Source organism: Lissotriton helveticus, chromosome 3_1 (genome assembly GCF_964261635.1).
Source record: "Lissotriton helveticus chromosome 3_1, aLisHel1.1, whole genome shotgun sequence".
In the NCBI taxonomy this organism is placed as follows: domain Eukaryota; kingdom Metazoa; phylum Chordata; class Amphibia; order Caudata; family Salamandridae; genus Lissotriton; species Lissotriton helveticus.
Window position 1 is genome coordinate 64395396 of NC_136061.1, and position 8999 is coordinate 64404394.

General features: G+C 44.6%; 1 long non-coding RNA gene across 3 annotated transcripts; it reads left to right on the forward strand.

Annotated features, from left to right (window-relative positions):
* Positions 1 to 366: 366 nt before the first annotated feature.
* LOC144824405 (uncharacterized) lies at positions 367 to 2704 on the forward strand. 3 transcript variants are annotated; one of them, XR_013608929.1, is made up of 7 exons: positions 367 to 575; positions 893 to 964; positions 1107 to 1196; positions 1485 to 1555; positions 1676 to 1817; positions 1910 to 2041; positions 2619 to 2704. It is a non-coding gene; the product is annotated as an uncharacterized LOC144824405 (long non-coding RNA). The 3 variants fall into 3 exon arrangements; XR_013608930.1 differs by lacking the exon at positions 1107 to 1196; XR_013608931.1 differs by lacking the exons at positions 893 to 964; positions 1107 to 1196.
* Positions 2705 to 8999: the final 6295 nt, after the last annotated feature.

An 8999-nucleotide genomic window follows, 5' to 3' on the forward strand; every position in this document is an offset into this window, starting at 1 on the left:
GTTTAACATCAGTAATGGCCCGCCTTTTTTCGTTACAGTCTTGGAAATGGCATTTTTGTTTCCGAGCTGCATATAGGGAACTTAACTTTTCGCCGATTTGTTCTACAATAGATTCTCCCAACTCAAAATGGCCGCCGCGACTTTACATAACATTGAGGATCGTCGCTGCGGACGCTTATTACTCAATTACTAAACCCAGTAATACAATAAGGGTGTATCAAATGTTCTGGGCTCTTTATTTTGTGTTACATGTTTTACTCAAGGCGGTATGATGCATTGTATGCTTCATCATAACCTGGGATTCCGCCCTTACACAATATGGCAGCCGCGTGGCTTCCTTTGGCAGTGTAATCTTTACACCGAACACCTATCCAACATGGCCGGCGCCTATTTTGTCGATCTTGCCGGTTTTATTGAAACCAGGTGTAGGGAGTGATAGGCAATTTACTCTAGTACTTAAACCCAGCAGAAAATGGCATTTCTGTGCGGGAACTTGACGGAGGGTGACGCTTTTCACCCCCCTCTCTCACCGAGCCACGGATGAACCAGGGGATGCTGCAGCTCACTTTATTAAGGTAAAGGGGATGTTTGAATTGACTAGGTATGGGGATAAAAGGGAGTCTGGCCCTGAACCAAGAGGCTTGCCACTTGTTCTTTTAGAAAACCCCACTGATAGTCTTGGGGAAACAAGGTTATCTTCACCCTAATTGTTAGAAATGGAGGGGCTGCATTTTACTACTATGTTTGCCAGGCAGCTGACAACAAATAAATACAATGGGTATAAGTTATTATTCTTTCTCCTTGAACCCACTTAGACATGCCAACACTTTTACCTAGATGCCATACACAAACAGGAAGCTCATTAAGGGTTCTCTTTATCTTCCCTTGTTAGAGGTTCTCTGCAACAGAACTACTATCCATTCTCCTACTAAAAAGAGGAAATAAGTAAAAAAGGCCCTAGAAGGTAAGTTCCCTTAATGTTGCTCATTAATATGAGATGATGAGGTTTTTACTTCCTCCTCAACAAAAAAAAAAAAATTTGTAAATTGGGACTTTAGACTTTTCTCATTTTTAAGTCTTATATAAATGCTCTCCTTTGACTTTAGATACCCTAAATTCTTTCAAGATACTAGACATTGGAGTGGACACCATTGAAGGGACGTCCGTCTAACAAGAGATCAACATCAATATTTTTGGTGAGAGGGACACAGTTTCTACGTATAATTGTCCGTTAGTTTCTAGGACCTATCCACCCATTCACGTTATGAAATCTTTCCTTCCCTCTTTTTTAAAAATAAAAAAAAAAACTAGGATGTAGGAAGACCCTCCAGCTCAATTGCCATATAACGGCATGTTGATCAGGTGTGGCCATGGGATGCAACTACCTCCCTTAGCTTCATGGCTTATTATTCATATAACGCCGTTTACCTTGACACTTTAAGATCAAGTAATGTTTATCTCTTCCATTTTCTTGCCTATCACAGACAACAGACGGAGCTCTCCCCCACTCTTTTACCCTGGTTCACAGCGATTGGAACATTATCCTTATTGGGATGTAAGTGTCATGATCTTGTCTACCACTTATAGCTTGACACCTAACAATATCTAAAAAGGAGTGCACTAGCCCTTACTATCCTTCCTTAGGAGACCTTACTAATTCTTGTCTATCTTACAGGTGGCTTGAATGTACAATACTTAAACATACCATATCACTGGCGTAATTTGGATTTAATCAAATCCGAATAGACCTCTACTGTCACTCTGAGAAACTGATCTTCTGGAACAGAATTAAAACGGATAGGTGTCTGTAAAACGTGGTATGTTAAAAGTTCTCAACCCTATTCCAGTTAATGGAATCAACAGTTCCTACTTTGGTGTATTTACTTGTGGCTTATCTCCTTCCTTCCAGCCAGCTTTTATTAAGGACCCTGTGTTGATCATTCTCAGATGCCATATGTACTATAGTGCAACATCGCGGACAAACATATACCCCTCTACAACGGGAGGAGACCCAGGGACATCACCATTAGCTACTATCTTGGTATGATTCCTCGCTTGTCTTTAGCACATATTATTAGCCGCTGTCCCCCTTTATCGACACCTGGGGTTTTAATCTTCAATTTTTACTGTGGCCAATTATCTCAGGGTGTGGGTGCCATTAATAATAGCGGGGCATGCTGATCTGGAGAATGATGTGCAAGTATTAGAAACATGATTGTCTTTGAAACAGTATTGTCTTTATCTATGCCAATTGTGAAGCCGTTAATGAGATAAATGAGGATCACAAATGAAATTGGGACTGGGTCATTGTGATCATGTTGTGTTGTCTTCAAACCAAACAGATAGTCTCGACAAAGGACTTTAATTTGGAACATCACTGCTCGCATTAACAACAGTTAAGAAGCTGTGTTAACAAAAAAAAAATTTCTGATATAATCAGTCAGCTTTACACACATCCTAACTTGTGGTGTGGTTACTGTAGGACTTGTACTAGACTTAAACTTGTCATAGAACTGTTAATGAAGCCTGGCCTTCTTTGCACTAGCTTAGTTGCTTTTTAAATGTTCTTTTAATCTAAGTTTTAATTGTATGTTTTGTATATTGTCTTTTTGTAACAGCCCTGAAGAAGTCCCTTGAGGACGAAACGCGTCGGCTGTAGACCCTGTGTATAGCTTTTCAACTGAATTGAATAAAGAAACTTCAAGAATACAAGAAATAGTTGATGTGATCATTACTGTTTACCTTAACAGAGATAACAGTTTCTAAAAACGTTTAAGTGGTGCACCTTGACCCTTTCTCTCCAATTCCTTTCATAGTTCATGTTTTGAACCTACACTGTAACAGTGGGTGTTGTGGAGTGTGCACACAGACTGCCCCGTGTACTAGGGGGTGGGCCCAACATTTTTTTTCCTGGGGAATCTTTGACTAGGTGCTGTTTTCTTGGGAACCTTCCACTGTTGTCTTTCCCTTCAAACTAGACTTGAGACTGCTTTCGTGAGCAGGTAATTGTCCATATAATTATTATTGGCTTCCATGACCTTCTCCCTGTCAGAATTGGTCACCCAGTCTGCAGTAGCCGAACACAACTTTTCAAACTTTACGGCTACCAATGCATGTTTGCCCTTTAGACTAAAAAGCTGAGATTTACGTTTTACTTAAAAATCTACATCTCCGGAACCCTCTGATGGATTTTGCTCATCTTGCTGTCTAAAACTATGTAAAAATATCGTCTATTTTTTAAAATTTGTGTCAGATTTCTTTCGTGTTGTGTGCCTTTCTAATTCTGTTGTTTGGTACTTCTAAATGTTTTACACTGGTTCCTTTGTTTAAGCCTCGGTGCTTGAAGCTACAGATACCCAGGTTTGAGCAAGAGGTTTTTCAAACAAGCCTGACTGGACCCAACACATTTTTGTGAGTGTATTATACTGTTAGGTCTCACAACCACACCATATAATACATCACAATCCTCACACCCCTGCAGTAAAAAAACGTAAGCGATGCACATGTAAAATACATGCATGAGATAAAGAATTAAGGGGCATATTCATTGAAAAATTACGCAGAGTTGTGTGATAGGGAAATGGAGGGAATGTACCGTATCTAACATGATATGGCACATTCCGTTTTTTTCCCTGCGCTGGCGCACAATGTGCAGGATTGTTTTTTGTGCAGGAAGGGACATCTTTATGCACAAAACATATTGTCCACATTCTATGTGTGCTGCAGCACACAAAGAAAGAGGAAGCAATGAGGAGGAAATAAAGATATTTCGCCTCGGCACGCCTCATCTGGGGATGCGCAGCACTTTAACGCATTCCCAGGTCTACCAGTAATGGTAAATCTGGGATTGCATCACAATCTTTGTGTTTACCTAAAATGTGACTGACAATGTTGCGAGCCAGTGACTGAAAGAAGCTGATTAAAGTAAATCACAGTGGAAGGGGACTGACCCGAAGCTCACGCAATATATATTGGGATGTATGACATTACAACGCATGCTTTTACCACGCATGCCTTTACATCACAGTTTTTACAACGCATGCTGTTACAACGCATAGCGCTAAGGGGTGCTGGATAGTGAATAGTTTAATTTACTATTCCAACTCCAGTCCCCGTGGATAGTAGGGAAGGTGTTGGATAGTAAATTAAATCTATTCCCTATCCTAGAGCACGCCCCAGCGCAATGCGTTGTAATGACATGCGTTGTAATAGTTGCGTCGTAAAGGCACTGCGTGGTAAAAGTTGCGTTGTAAAGGATGTCTCCCTATATATTGTAAGGGATAGATCCCTGCAGTCACCAAGATAGTCTGACATACTTCATCGTTCAGGCTGTGACTATCACTCTTAAGTGGTGGAAGACTGGTTACAGCGTGTTATACACATGTATAAGATGTTTTAAGGTATGTGCAAAGTAAGTGGTAAGGCCCTATTTTATCAAACAACAGCCTGGCACTTATACAGGCAAGTGCAGTAAAGTGGGTTTATGTTGCAGTACCTCCCACCACATTTTGCTTGACTCTGATGCATCTTTGTGTGCACTGGGTTCCTCCTACCCAGGTTCCTAGTGCCTGTGTTCTTTCCCAAAACTGTACCATTGTATCCACAATTGCCACACATCTGATTCACATATACGTTCCTTGTAAAAGGTACCAGTGGTACCAAGAGCGTTGTGACCAGAGAGGGTCTCTAAGGGCTGCAGCATGCATTATGCAACCCTAACAGACCCCTCACCAAACACAGGCATACTGCCACAGCAGCCCGTGTGTTTTGGTGCAGATAACTGTCAGGCACACGTCCCTGTGTACGAGGCCTACCAGCACTGCAAGAGTCATAGGTAAGTCACCCCTCCAGCAGGGCTTACAGCCATAAGGCAGGGTGCATGATACCTCATGTGAGGACATAACTGCAGGAGCAGATACGCCCAGATAGTGTCTAAGTCCATTCTTAGACATTATAAGTGCACAGTGAAGCCATGCTGAGCACATGGACTGGGAGCTTGTCACTACGAGTTGCTCAGCTTCGTGATGACTTCACTGGATTCTAAGATGTTTGGGACCAAACATCTCAGCTTAATTAACCCACATTCATACCAGTGTTGGATTCATTAATAAATGCACACAGAGGGCACCTCAGAGGTGCCCCCTGACGACCTACCAACCCACTAGTGTGTGCCTGACTGGTCTGCACCAGCCTGCCACCTACAGACATGTTTCTGACCGCCTGAGGTGGAAGCCTTTTGCTCTCGTGGGTCAGAAATAAAGTCTGGCCTGAGTGGAGGTGCTTCACGCCCACCCCAAGCAGGAACAGCATTTAAAGGCAGTGAGCCTTAAAGGCCCCCCGCACTTTGTTATACTGACCAGGGCTAGTGGAGATGTACGCCCCGCTGACCAAGTCCTAATTTTGGCAGCAAGGTTAGCGGAAAAATCAGAAAGCAGGAGAGGTGTGTCCACTTTCAGCCAGGGCCACCCCTAACGTGCCCTCGGCTGAAGTGACAAGTCCTTTCAAAATCCTCCATATTATTTTAGAGGATTCTAGCCAATAGTGTTAGGGGTATGCCCCCTCTCCATAGGTAGTGGACATACAAAGGGTGGGTCCACCTAAGGGCAAGTAGCCCTTGGCTACTACCTTCTAACCCCTATAAACCCCTAAATTGAATATTTAGATCCACCCCTGAACCTTAATCCTCAGATTACTGATGACCTACGAAGAAGAGGACAAAGAAGAGCAGTGCAGCAGCAAAGACTAAAGACACAAACTGACTTGGCCCCAGCCCTACTGGTCTGTCTGCAGCCCTCAAAGACCCTGCTACAGAAGAGTTACTCATCCCGCAGCCCAGCGACCTCCAGAACCCTGGGAGGACTGCCTGCCTTCCAATAAGACTCCTGATCTCCTGTGGACAGCGGACCTGTCCTGAGGAAAACCAAATTTAAAGACCAAAGCACTGCCTGTGAAACCTCAAAGTCGACCACCTCTGCATCCGATGCCCACGGCCCGAGTCCAAGAGGCCAGCAGGTCCAGAAAAGGTTTCCTAGCGATCCTGACAGCATCAGCCGGTTCAGGTAAGCGCAGTGGGGCGGTAGGGCATGGCAGGGCGTGGCATGTGGGAAGCTGACAGGCGACAGACTAGGTATTATTTATTTATTTTATTACACCTATTCACTCGTCTGTCGAATCCCCTCTTCCCACCGCATTTACCTGTGCCGGCCGCCACTGGATTCTGATCAGGAGTCCCTCGTGAGTTGACCCCTGCTGGACTCAACATCCACGCCTGCAGCCTCTGCACGACAACCCCCTCCAACTGCGACCTCATTGGCGAGCTGATTTCTGACACCAAAGGACATCCCTACACCCGGAGCCCCAGGGTCTTGGGGAGATCTACCAATGGTGTCCTGATGCTGCAGCATACCCCAACTTACCTGTGCATCTGTAGATTTCCTTTGTCCAGCCCCCTGGCCTGAGCCTGCAACCTTTTCCCGATTCCAAGATTCTCCATTTTTTTTCATGGGCGCCCAACGCTGTGTTGGCACTTTGTGCTGCTGAGGGTGTACATTTGGTGCTTCATTGTGCCCGTCCCTGAGCTTACCTTGACTCCCAGAGACTGGGTTACCAAATGGTTCTACTTACCTGTAAATAGCACCACTTCGATTACCCACTCCCTCCATTGGATAACATAGGCTCCAGAACCCGCATTTGACCTCTGCACCAGGCCTCCCAGTGCCGCTGGAGGTACAGTGAGGTCACGCACTTGTACCTTGCCTGGTACTGATTCTTCATCCAAAAGCTCAATATCGTAAATCATTTACTTACCTGCGTATTGCTGATTTTGTTTCCTTCCATGGGATACAATTGTACTGATTGAAAAATGCCCTGGGCCCGATTCACAGAATGAATTTAAGACTCAATCCTAAACTTACTACTATTTTGGTATTTACAGAATGCACTTAATACTTTTGGTATTCACAGAAGTTAGAATTTTGTATTACGTTTGTCTTAAGACAAACTTAAGACAGACTTAAGACAGACTCAAGTTAGGATTTTGTCTTAAGTCTATCTTAAGACTGTCTTTGGTTCTATAAAATAAATTACCAAAAAGCCATTTTTTTACAAAGCATTGGTCTCCCATTTAGTTATTGAATTTGTGTAATAATTTCTTGCTTGTGTGTGAACAGCAAATGTTTAGCACTGCCCTCTGATAAGTCTGCTCGCCCACACCACCATAAAAGAGAACATTAGTATTATTTACTTTAGCCTCTGCGGATCCACTGGACTCTGTGCACACTATACCTTACTTTGGTATGGTATATACAGAGCCAGCTTCCTACCGCAGGTCTCCTGTTTTTTTCATAAGGATTGCTTGGTTGAGACCTCAATGTCAGATTCAAGTTGTTCCATAGTGTGAGTCCCAACACCAAGGCATTTTCTCAGCTGTAGCATTAAATATACTATACAAGAAATGCTGGGGTTAAGCTATGATCTCAGCTCACCCCTGAATCCTCGTGTGAAATGTAAGGCTATTAGATTTTTCCACTAGAATAACATAATATAATATAGCATAACATAACCCAAGACAACACAACAGCACATCAAGGGTACTAGAATAGTGAGGAGCAGCTACCTCTGGATGTTAAACATACCCATTCTGTTAAATGAGATCAGTTAGTTAATTCACACAGTTGTTTATCCTTCTAGGTTGGATAAAGTAAGTAGTGTTAATTGGGTAATCGTGACTCTGGATAGTTACGCTTCTCATGTGGTGTGGAATTCAAATGTAATGCTAGACCCGAGGAAGGAAAACCTTTGTTCTGCATAAGTGAATCTTGGATTTTAGGAGTAGGATGCACTGTGGGATTGTTTGCAGTAGGGCAAGCAGGAACTGCTGAGAAAATGGGCAGAGTTGGCCCTGTGAACTTTTACCCCATTGGTTAGAGAGGAGCTGTGGTAAATAAATAAATTACCGGTACTATTTTTCTATGCATTAAATGAAAAGGATAGCTCAATAAATGAGAGGCAGAGTCCGTGGTATCTGAGTCATACGGGCTTTAATTAAGTGGCTCGAGCCAATGGACATCGTGTTCCATCACCTACTAAGGTTCAGGAAGGGATATTCAACATTTCATTAACATCATACAATATATATAGTAGAACTGTACAGTTGCATTGAATACAATCAATCAATCAATGACATTTATATAGCGCGCTACATACCCGTAGGGTCTCAAGGCGCTGGGGGAGGGGGGGGTGCCGCTACTGCTTGAACAGCCAGGTCTTCAGCTTCTTCCTGAAGGAGAGGTGGTCTCGGGTCAGGCGCAGGTCGGTCGGGAGGGAGTTCCAGGTCTTGGCGGCCAGGTAGGAGAAGGACCTTCCTCCTGTAGTCGCTCTTCGGATGCGGGGGACGGCGGCGAGGGCGTGGTTGGCTGATCGGAGGTGGCGTTTGGGAGCGTAGAAGTTGATCCGGTTGTTGAGGTAGCTCGGGCCTTGGTCGTGTAGGGCTTTGTGTGCGTGGGTGAGGAGGCGGAAGGTGATTCTTTTGTTGACGGGGAGCCAGTGGAGGTCTCTCAGGTGTCCGGAGATGTGGCTGGTTCGTGGGATGTCGAGGATGAGTCTGGCTGAGGCGTTCTGGATCCGCTGGAGTCTCTTCTGGAGCTTGGCGGTGGTACCGGCGTAGAGGGCGTTGCCGTAGTCCAGTCGGCTGGTGACGAGGGCCTGGGTGACGGTCTTCCTGGTCTCGGTGGGGATCCACCAGAAGATCTTCCAGAAGATACAGTAGGCGTAACAAGTGAAAAGAAAGAAAGATAAGAACATATGGGCGTAAAAGAAGGCGTGCACAGGGCGTGCACGGAGGTGTGTGATGTAGACGTCACAGAAGTGTCATAAGTGGGTGGACACATGGAGGGGGCTTCATGGGCAGCTGGAACCTTTAACCTACTGGTGCGCGCAAAACGAGTCATGACGTGTAACTGGGGAGGGCTGGGGGGCGCTGACTTCTAGCACTAGTAGAG